Source organism: Nerophis lumbriciformis, linkage group LG04 (genome assembly GCF_033978685.3).
Source record: "Nerophis lumbriciformis linkage group LG04, RoL_Nlum_v2.1, whole genome shotgun sequence".
Lineage (NCBI taxonomy): Eukaryota > Metazoa > Chordata > Actinopteri > Syngnathiformes > Syngnathidae > Nerophis > Nerophis lumbriciformis.
This window is the reverse complement of record NC_084551.2, coordinates 58,294,200-58,303,043: the sequence shown is the minus strand read 5'-3', so window position 1 is coordinate 58,303,043 and position 8,844 is coordinate 58,294,200.

Below are 8,844 nucleotides of genomic sequence, written 5' to 3'. Positions count from 1 at the left end.
AGAAGCCAAAAACCAACCACTTTCATGTGGTATTAGACAGAAAGGAGGAACTTTTTTTCTCCTCCATTTGAAAACGTGGACGTTGTCATCACTACTGTCTGATTCCAATCAATGCAAGTCATCAGAATCAGGTAATACACCAACTTATATTCTTGTTTTCATGAAAGAAAGGAATCTATATGTGTTAAACATGCATGTATATTCATTAAAACACCTTTAACATGTAAACAAAAACGGCAAAATAAATAAATATAAATTATATACTGTATATATCAATGTATATATATATATATGTGTATATATATATATATATGTGTATATATATATATATGTGTGTGTGTGTATATATACATATATATATATATATATATATGTGTATATATATATGTGTGTGTATATGTTACTCATCAGTTACTCAGTACTTGAGTAGTTTTTTCACAACATACTTTTTACTTTTACTCAAGTAAATATTTGGGTGACTACTCCTTACTTTTACTTGAGTAATAAATCTCTAAAGTAACAGTACTCTTACTTGAGTACAATTTCTGGCTACTCTACCCACCTCTGTATATATATATATATATATATATATATATATATATATATATATATATATATATATATATATATATATATATATACCCAGACACCATCTTTGCAGTAATTTTTCTCCTGCATGGACTTCCGTCTTCCTTTACAATGAGTGAAGCTGCACGAAACCTTGTGTCTGCAATTGTAAATAATTTAGTTTTTAAGTTTTGTGTTTCTTGTAGAATCTATATAAAGTAATATACATTAGCCTATTGTTAAAATAATGAAAAAAACATCATTAAATAGATTTGTTTTATTGTATTGTTACAATAATAGCTGTTGTATTATTTTAGGATGGCTTGTTAAACATTTCATAGGATTTTCAGAGGGAGGAAAAACCAAGACATTTAATATAAAATGTAAAATGAATAAATACATAAAAAGAAAAAGAAAAAAAATGGTTAAAGGCCATCGTCCCGGGGAGCATTTAATTTCGTCCCGTGCATTTTTTTTACCGTCCCCGGGACGACGGGACTACGTTAATCTCAAGCCCTGGAAGTTACATTTTATTGTTTGCATTATTTGTTTCAGCATTGCACTTTGAAGATGGTCCCTCAGCTCTTTGACAGTTTTGGCTCTTTTTCAGATCAGCAGACGGACTCTAAATCTTTTTTATTTACAGTATATATAAATGTTTCTCATTTCTATTCAGACTTCCATATATATTTAATTTCCTTAACAGCTTGCCATAATATATATATATATATATATATATATATATATATATATATATATATATATATATATATATATATATGTATATATATATATATATATATATATATATATATATATATATATATATATATATATATATATATATATATATATATATATGTGTCTTAATAAGGTTATCCAAAAAATAGTGCTCGATACCGTAGTAGAGCGCAATATATGTATGTGTGGGGGAAAAAAATCACAAGACTACTTCATCTCTACAGGCCTGTTTCATGAGGGGGGGTTCCCTCAATCATCAGGAGATTTTAATGGGAGCATTCACATACCATGGTTTATATAGGGCACAGAGTGGGTGGGTACAGGCTGGCGTAGGGGCGTGGTGATTGGCTCATGTGCTACCTAGGAGGTGTTTCCGTCTGTGGCGGCATGCTGTTACAATTTCGCTGCGCTTGTTGAGGGATGACAGGTCTGGACGGTAAATAATAAACAGTTTCTCTTTCAAGCATAGGTTGCATCTTTTATTACCACTATTGTAAGGTGTGCTGGATGCAAGAATTTGCCATGTTATTGAATATTCAACATTATTGTCTTTGAGGTCCCAAATGTGTTTGCTGAGTTCTGTGGTATTCCGCAGGTTTTGGTTCCTGAAAGAAGCCTTGTGATTGTTCCATCTGGTTTTGAACTCTCCCTCGGTTAATCCTACATATGTGTCGGATGTGTTAATGTCCTTGCGTGTTACCTTAGATTGGTAGACAACTGATGTTTGTAAGCACCCCCCGTTGAGAGGGCAATCAGGTTTCTTTCGACAGTTGCAGCCTTTGTTGGTTTTGGAGTCGCTCTGTCCGGGGGTCGACGGCTCATTTGCAATTGTTTTGTTGTGGTTTGAGATAATTTGCCGTATATTGTTCATACAGCTGTAGCTCAATTTAATGTTGTTCTTGTTGAATACTTTATTTAAGTATTTAAGTATTCAACAAGAACAACATTAAATTGAGCTACAGCTGTATGAACAATATTGTTAATACAGCTGTAGCTCAATTTAATGTTGTTCTTGTTGAATACTTTATTTAAGTATTTAAGTATTCAACAAGAACAACATTAAATTGAGCTACAGCTGTATGAACAATATACGACAAATTATCTCAAACCACAACAAAACAATTGCAAATGAGCCGTCGGCCCCCGGACAGAGCGACTCCAAAACCAACAAAGGCTGCAATTGTCGAAAGAAACCTGATTGCCCTCTCAACAGGGGGGGGGGCTTACAAACATCAGTTGTCTACCAATCTAAGGTAACACGCAAGGACATTAACACATCCGACACATATGTAGGATTAACCGAGGGAGAGTTCAAAACCAGATGGAACAATCACAAGGCTTCTTTCAGGAACCAAAACCTGCGGAATACCACAGAACTCAGCAAACACATTTGGGACCTCAAAGACAATAATGTTGAATATTCAATAACATGGCAAATTCTTGCATCCAGCACACCTTACAATAGTGGTAATAAAAGATGCAACCTATGCTTGAAAGAGAAACTGTTTATTATTTACCGTCCAGACCTGTCATCCCTCAACAAGCGCAGCGAAATTGTAACAGCATGCCGCCACAGACGGAAACACCTCCTAGGTAACACATGAGCCAATCACCACGCCCCTACGCCAGCCTGTACCCACCCACTCTGTGCCCTATATAAACCATGGTATGTGAATGCTCCCATTAAAATCTCCTGATGATTGAGGGAACCCCCCCTCATGAAACAGGCCTGTAGAGATGAAGTAGTCTTGTGATTTTTTTTCCCACACATACATATATATATATATATATATATATATATATATATATATATATATATATATATATATATATATATATATATATATATATATATATAATATATTACATATAAGCCAAATTATCCCGATCCAGATATTACTTTAATTCAAGTAATTAAGTAATATTTCCAGGGCTTGAATTTACAACCATTTTAGTCACATATGTGCCCAAAATGTAATCTGTGCAACTTCAAAATATTTGGGAACAAACAATTATTGTATTGTGAGCTAAAGTGGTGGCATTAGCCTCTATGTTGTGAAGTAATAACATAGAGGCTAATGCCATGACTTTCATTGTGTTTCAGTGTATCTTGAAGGATCATGCAAGTCATTGTTTCTTGTTGATGCTGTAAACAAAATGTCACTGTGCAAACCCATGTTTGTTGTTGTACTGAACACAGATTGAAAATAAACCGACTGAAATAATAATAATAACAATGAATCATTTCTAAGTCTTTGTTAGCCGTTTGTGAAGTTTTGTTCTTGTGCGCTACGTTCGCTCGCATCCTGTGCATCTCCTGGGGGCTAAGCCCCACCTGTCCTTAAAAGCTAGTGACGCCCCTGCTACTCTATATTCTTTTATTTAACCCAGTCTTTTATAAATATGTATACAATTAAATTAGCGCCACCTACTGACATGGAGGTGGAACCTACTCTATATTCTTTTATTTAACCCAGTCTTTTATAAATATGTATATAATTAAATTAGCGCCACCTACTGACATGGAGGTGGAACCTACTCTATATTCTTTTATTTAACCCTGTCTTTTATAAATAGGTATATAATGCTTTGTATCCTACGTGTTCTGATTGCAATATTCCACTACTAACCTGATCTTCTCTTTCGCTAACTTATTTCCCAGTATTTGCCTTTATCTATTGTATTTCCTACGATGTATTAAACATGTCTGATGACAACAGTCCTGTATTATGTTTCCTTATCAACTTCAAGGAACTATTTAGATATGCATGTCCTAATCTCATTCTAGTAATAATGTCTTCTTATTCCTCCTCTCCTCTGGACTTTGTAATACTCCCTACCTTTTGTTTCCTTGATCCAACCATCCTGATTGTGTTCTACCTGAACTATGTTCTTCTTGACTGTGGTTCATCTCCATGTTTACTTGCTATCAGCTAATTCATTGCCCACCACTCCTACAGAGAAATGTTACCACACTTTGTAGGTTGAACTACTACTAAATCTTGTCTTGTCCTGTTGCTCACTGCTGGAGTCCCAGCACCCGACTGCTTTTATTGCTTTATTTTCTTCCACACAATTAACTGCCATATGAATTGTAATCAATTCCCCCGTAAGAAAAGATAAATGACGGCTGATTCTTTTATTTAATACTATGTTTCCTTGTGGGATAACTGCTGCAGCTTCTACTTGATTATTGATAGTTTTTGATATGTTATGATATTGTCTAAAACGTTTCTTCAATCCATTGTTCTATCTGGTAATGATTTCAACTTCTATTCTTGAAAAATTGCATATCTACACCTGGGATATGGTACATCCACGGAGGTATTGAATATTGTTCATTTGAACCTTTTCACACGTCTCCTATTTTCCATCCGAAACTATACATCTTTTTCTTGGCACTTCAGTAGCACTTGGTGAGTTGTATGCCCTTGCTTGGAACTTTTAAGTTTGCCCAATACACAGTTGACAGGTGAGTTTATTTATTTAGAGACCATTTGATATGATATTATTTTTTCTTTTGTTAATATCAGAGTCCATTCTGCAAAAGGGTAATCCTTACATATTATGGTTAGGGACCCACAGTTGGGTAGTGGGTATGTGGGCTTGTATTAAGCACAGGGAGTTGAACGCCCCTGCCTTACATAGTTCTGGGTCACCCTTGGGCAAGGTGTAGCACCCGAATGCCCCCCCCCATCAGGGTTACGATACCCCCCATGAATTAAACTAGAAGAGGATGCGTTACCCGGCCCGGAGGAAGCCCGGGGCCCTCCTCCGGAGCTAGGCCCGGAAGTAGAGCTCGTCAGCGAGCGCCTGGTGGCCGGGCTAGCCACGGAGCCCGGCCGGGCATAGCCCAAAGAAGCTACGTGGACACACTATCTTCTCCGCCACGTGGGCCCACCACCCGCGGTCGGAACCAGTGGGGTCGGGTGTGCTGCCAAGTGGACGGCAGTGAAAGTGGAGGCTCCAGACGGAACAATTCAGGGCAGCAGAGGCTGACTTTCGGGACGTGGAACGTCTCTACGCTGGTGGGGAAGGAGCCTGAGCTGGTGCGAGAGGTGGAGCGCTACCAGTCGGATCTGGTGGGGCTTACCTCTACGCATAGTAAGGGCTCTGAAACCACATTCCTGGACAAGGGATGGACCTTGTTCACTTCTGGAGTTGCTCAGGGTGTGAGGGAACATGTGGGTGTGGGGATACTCACGAGTCCCCGGCTGAGTGCCTGTACGTTGGAGTTCACCCCAGTGGACAAGAGGGTCGCCTCCCTTTGCCTTAGGGTTGTAGGGGGGAAAACTCTGACTGTTGTTTGTGCGTACGCACCAAACAAGAGTTCAGAGTATTATAGAGTATAGTCTTGGAGTCGGTGCTGGTGTGGAAACCAGTCTTGGAGCCGGTGCTGGTCGTGACTTTGGCGGAGGTGGCCTGGCTGAGGGTTGCGGCTTAGCAGGCCGAAAGACCGGTGGTGGCGGCCGGGCAGGACGTTGCGGCTTAGCAGGCCGAAAGACCGATGGTGGCGGCCGGGCCGGAGGTTGCGGCTTAGCATGCCAAAGGACTGGTGGCGATGGCCGGGCAGGACGTTGCGGCTTAGCAGGCCGAAAGACCGATGGTGGCGGCCGGGCCGGAGGTTGCGGCTTAGCATGCCAAAGGACTGGTGGCGATGGCCGGGCCGGGGGTTGCAGCTTAGCACGCCGAAGGACTGGTGGCGGTGGCCGGGCCAGGGGTTGCGGCTTGGCTGGGCGCAGTTGTGCCACCCCACTAGCACAGCTCCCAGCACTAGCCCCCCCACTAACACAGCTCCCAGCACTAGCCCCCCCCCCCCCCCAAGATGCGGATACCAGACACGCTCCTTGCTGTTTGGAACCGTCTTAAGGGGTGGGTGGAGGGAGGTCAGGAGGAGGGCAGAATCCTCCCCTCTAAATTGTCCAAAATGTCTATTTGCACCCCCCACTTGAGACTGGGTGGGAGCACAAGGGGAAATATATGTGCAGTGGGCGGAGCAATAGTCACTGGGGACGGAACCAAAGTCATTGGAGGTGGAGATTGCGTCCTGGAGGACAATGACAAACCTGGTGAGCGGGTCTGTAAAAAAATGTCTTGGTAATGTTTTATTTTGGAATTAAGGTCCTTAGAAGGGGGCTGAGAAAAAGAAGCAGAAGATAGAAAAAAAAATCTTGGTCTATGACGTCATCAAAAGTGGACGGGGCGCGTCATCAGGGAGCGCGTCATTAGGGGGCGCAAACGGAATGACGTCGTTGTTGCCGCTGTCCAGGGGACTGACAGCCCAGTCGGAGAAATGTTTGGCAAAGTGGTCGATTGGGTTGCCAAACATCTGAGGAGGGGAAGCTTGGGCTGCTTGTAGCTTGTTTCGGTCCGGGCGAGGAGCTTGCGGGGGTGAGGCGTCCTGATGGCGAGGGAAAGACCTTCTGGACGGCTTCTGTCTTTGCCGGCGTGTCCGGTACCTCTGTGTAGCGGCGATGTCCTCGGACCAGAGGGAGTCGATGGGGATAAGGGAGCCTCCAGATCCCCACATAAGATTCGACCTCTCCTTCGTCGAATAGTGAAGCGTCTCGACTTCCATCGCTCGCAACACCATGCGCGTACCTTCGTCCATCTCCTCAATGTCTGTTGCGGGAGAATTGTTATCTGCTGGCTTTCTACTGCGACGACCGGGTCGCATCGTGATGCGGGGTTTGTTCTCCCAGGAACGCAGACGGGCTTCGGACACAGCGTGCAGGTAGGAAAAGATGTATTTAAGACATAAATCATACGGGAACAAACAAAAACGTGCTCATAGCACGGAAAGCGAAAACCAAAGGGACTAGCGTGGGAGCTAGCAAGCAAAATAGCATAGCGTGGAAGCTAGCAGGAATCGAAATAGTCGTCGTCTGTTGCATACAGCAAATTAGGAAGCCAGACCGAGTGAGGCCAGGGCAAAGACTAAATAACCCTCTGATTAGCGCCCGGGCAACAGGTGCGCGTCCCGAACACTAACCAGAGGCAGGTGAATGTAATCTGTCATCATGGCAACTGAAAACAAACAAAATCAAGAGGTGCTGAAAACACAAGTGACTAGAAAACATAAACAAACTATGATCCGGGCAGCGGATCATAACATCCATAATCAATTACAGACCGAATTCAACTGATATGTATTACTTTCAGTGTCTGTCAGCCCCCCCAACCTTTTAAATCTTTTACTGCTTGGAGTTATAGTGACAAAACAGCCTACACTTAAATGAAATGAAGGAATTGTAAACATACAACATGATAACTGCTGGAATAGAATTGTAAGCATTAGAGATGCGCGGTTTGCGGGCACAACCGCGGAGTCCGCGGATTATCCGCGGATCGGGCGGATGAAATAAAAAAAAAATTAGATTTTATCCGCGGGTCGGGTCGGGTCGGGTTCAAATTATAAAAAAAAATTTGATTTTAAATAGATTCAGGCGGGTGGCAGTTAAACCAATTCGGAAATATATATACATAGTTAAATGTTGTTACCCACATACGAAAAACGAGCAGGCACCTGCAGCATATGCCACAACAGAAGACAAAAAAAAAAAGAGATGGACACTTTTACGGAGCGGAGAAGGGACGCCTCGCCGGGGTCCGGGACCGAGGCCCCTTCCCCCGAGAGGGCCCCACCGGGAGCCGTAGCTGAGGCGATCCGCGAGAAGGGCCCGACGCACGTCCAGGGTCACCACCGCGCCCACCGCACCGACACCCTGCCTCGTCCGCCTTCGCCGTGGCCGGCGTCACGCGCAGCAGGTAAGCAGCTTACCTGCCCGCCACCCCCGTGGCCGGGGGCTCGTAACAGGGGTCACTCCGCGCGCTCCGCCCGCGCAGCTTACCTGCCCGCCACCCCTGTTGCCGGGGGCGCGTAACAGGGGTCACTCCGCGCGCAGTGCGCTCACGAAAGGGGTGGGGCTCACCCTGGTTGATATAGACAGCAGCTAGGACGGTGGCCATGGAAGTTGGAACCCGCTAAGGAGTGTGTAACAACCCACCTGCCGAATCAACTAGCCCTGAAAATGGATGGCGCTGGAGCATCGGGCCCATATACCCGGCCGTCGCCGGCAGCGAGACGCGCTTGGAGGTGCGCTCAGCGCGGCTCCCATATGATTGCGCACTGGTGTGCGTCTGGGTCGTGACAGCGTGGCACGCGAATGTCTGTGCTGCATTGGATCAGTCTCCTTTCTTTAACAGGCAAAAGCTTTATAACCTCACTAATGCCTTGCATCGTCTATATTAGATATATAACAGCGGGCGGGTGCGGGCGGATGGCGGGCGGATGGCGGGCGGATGCGGTTCTGATCAAATGTTAGATCGGGTGGATTGCGGATGGTTGACGACTTTCTGATGCGGTTGCGGATGAAATAATTGCCTATCCGCGCATCTCTAGTAAGCATACAACATGATAACTGCTGGAATGGAAGAGCCATCAGGTCTTGACCTGCTCTGCCATTCACTGCAGAGATGCTATGTAAAAAGACCTAAATGGGAATTTGAAGCTATTAAATTGATTTAACTCAAAAC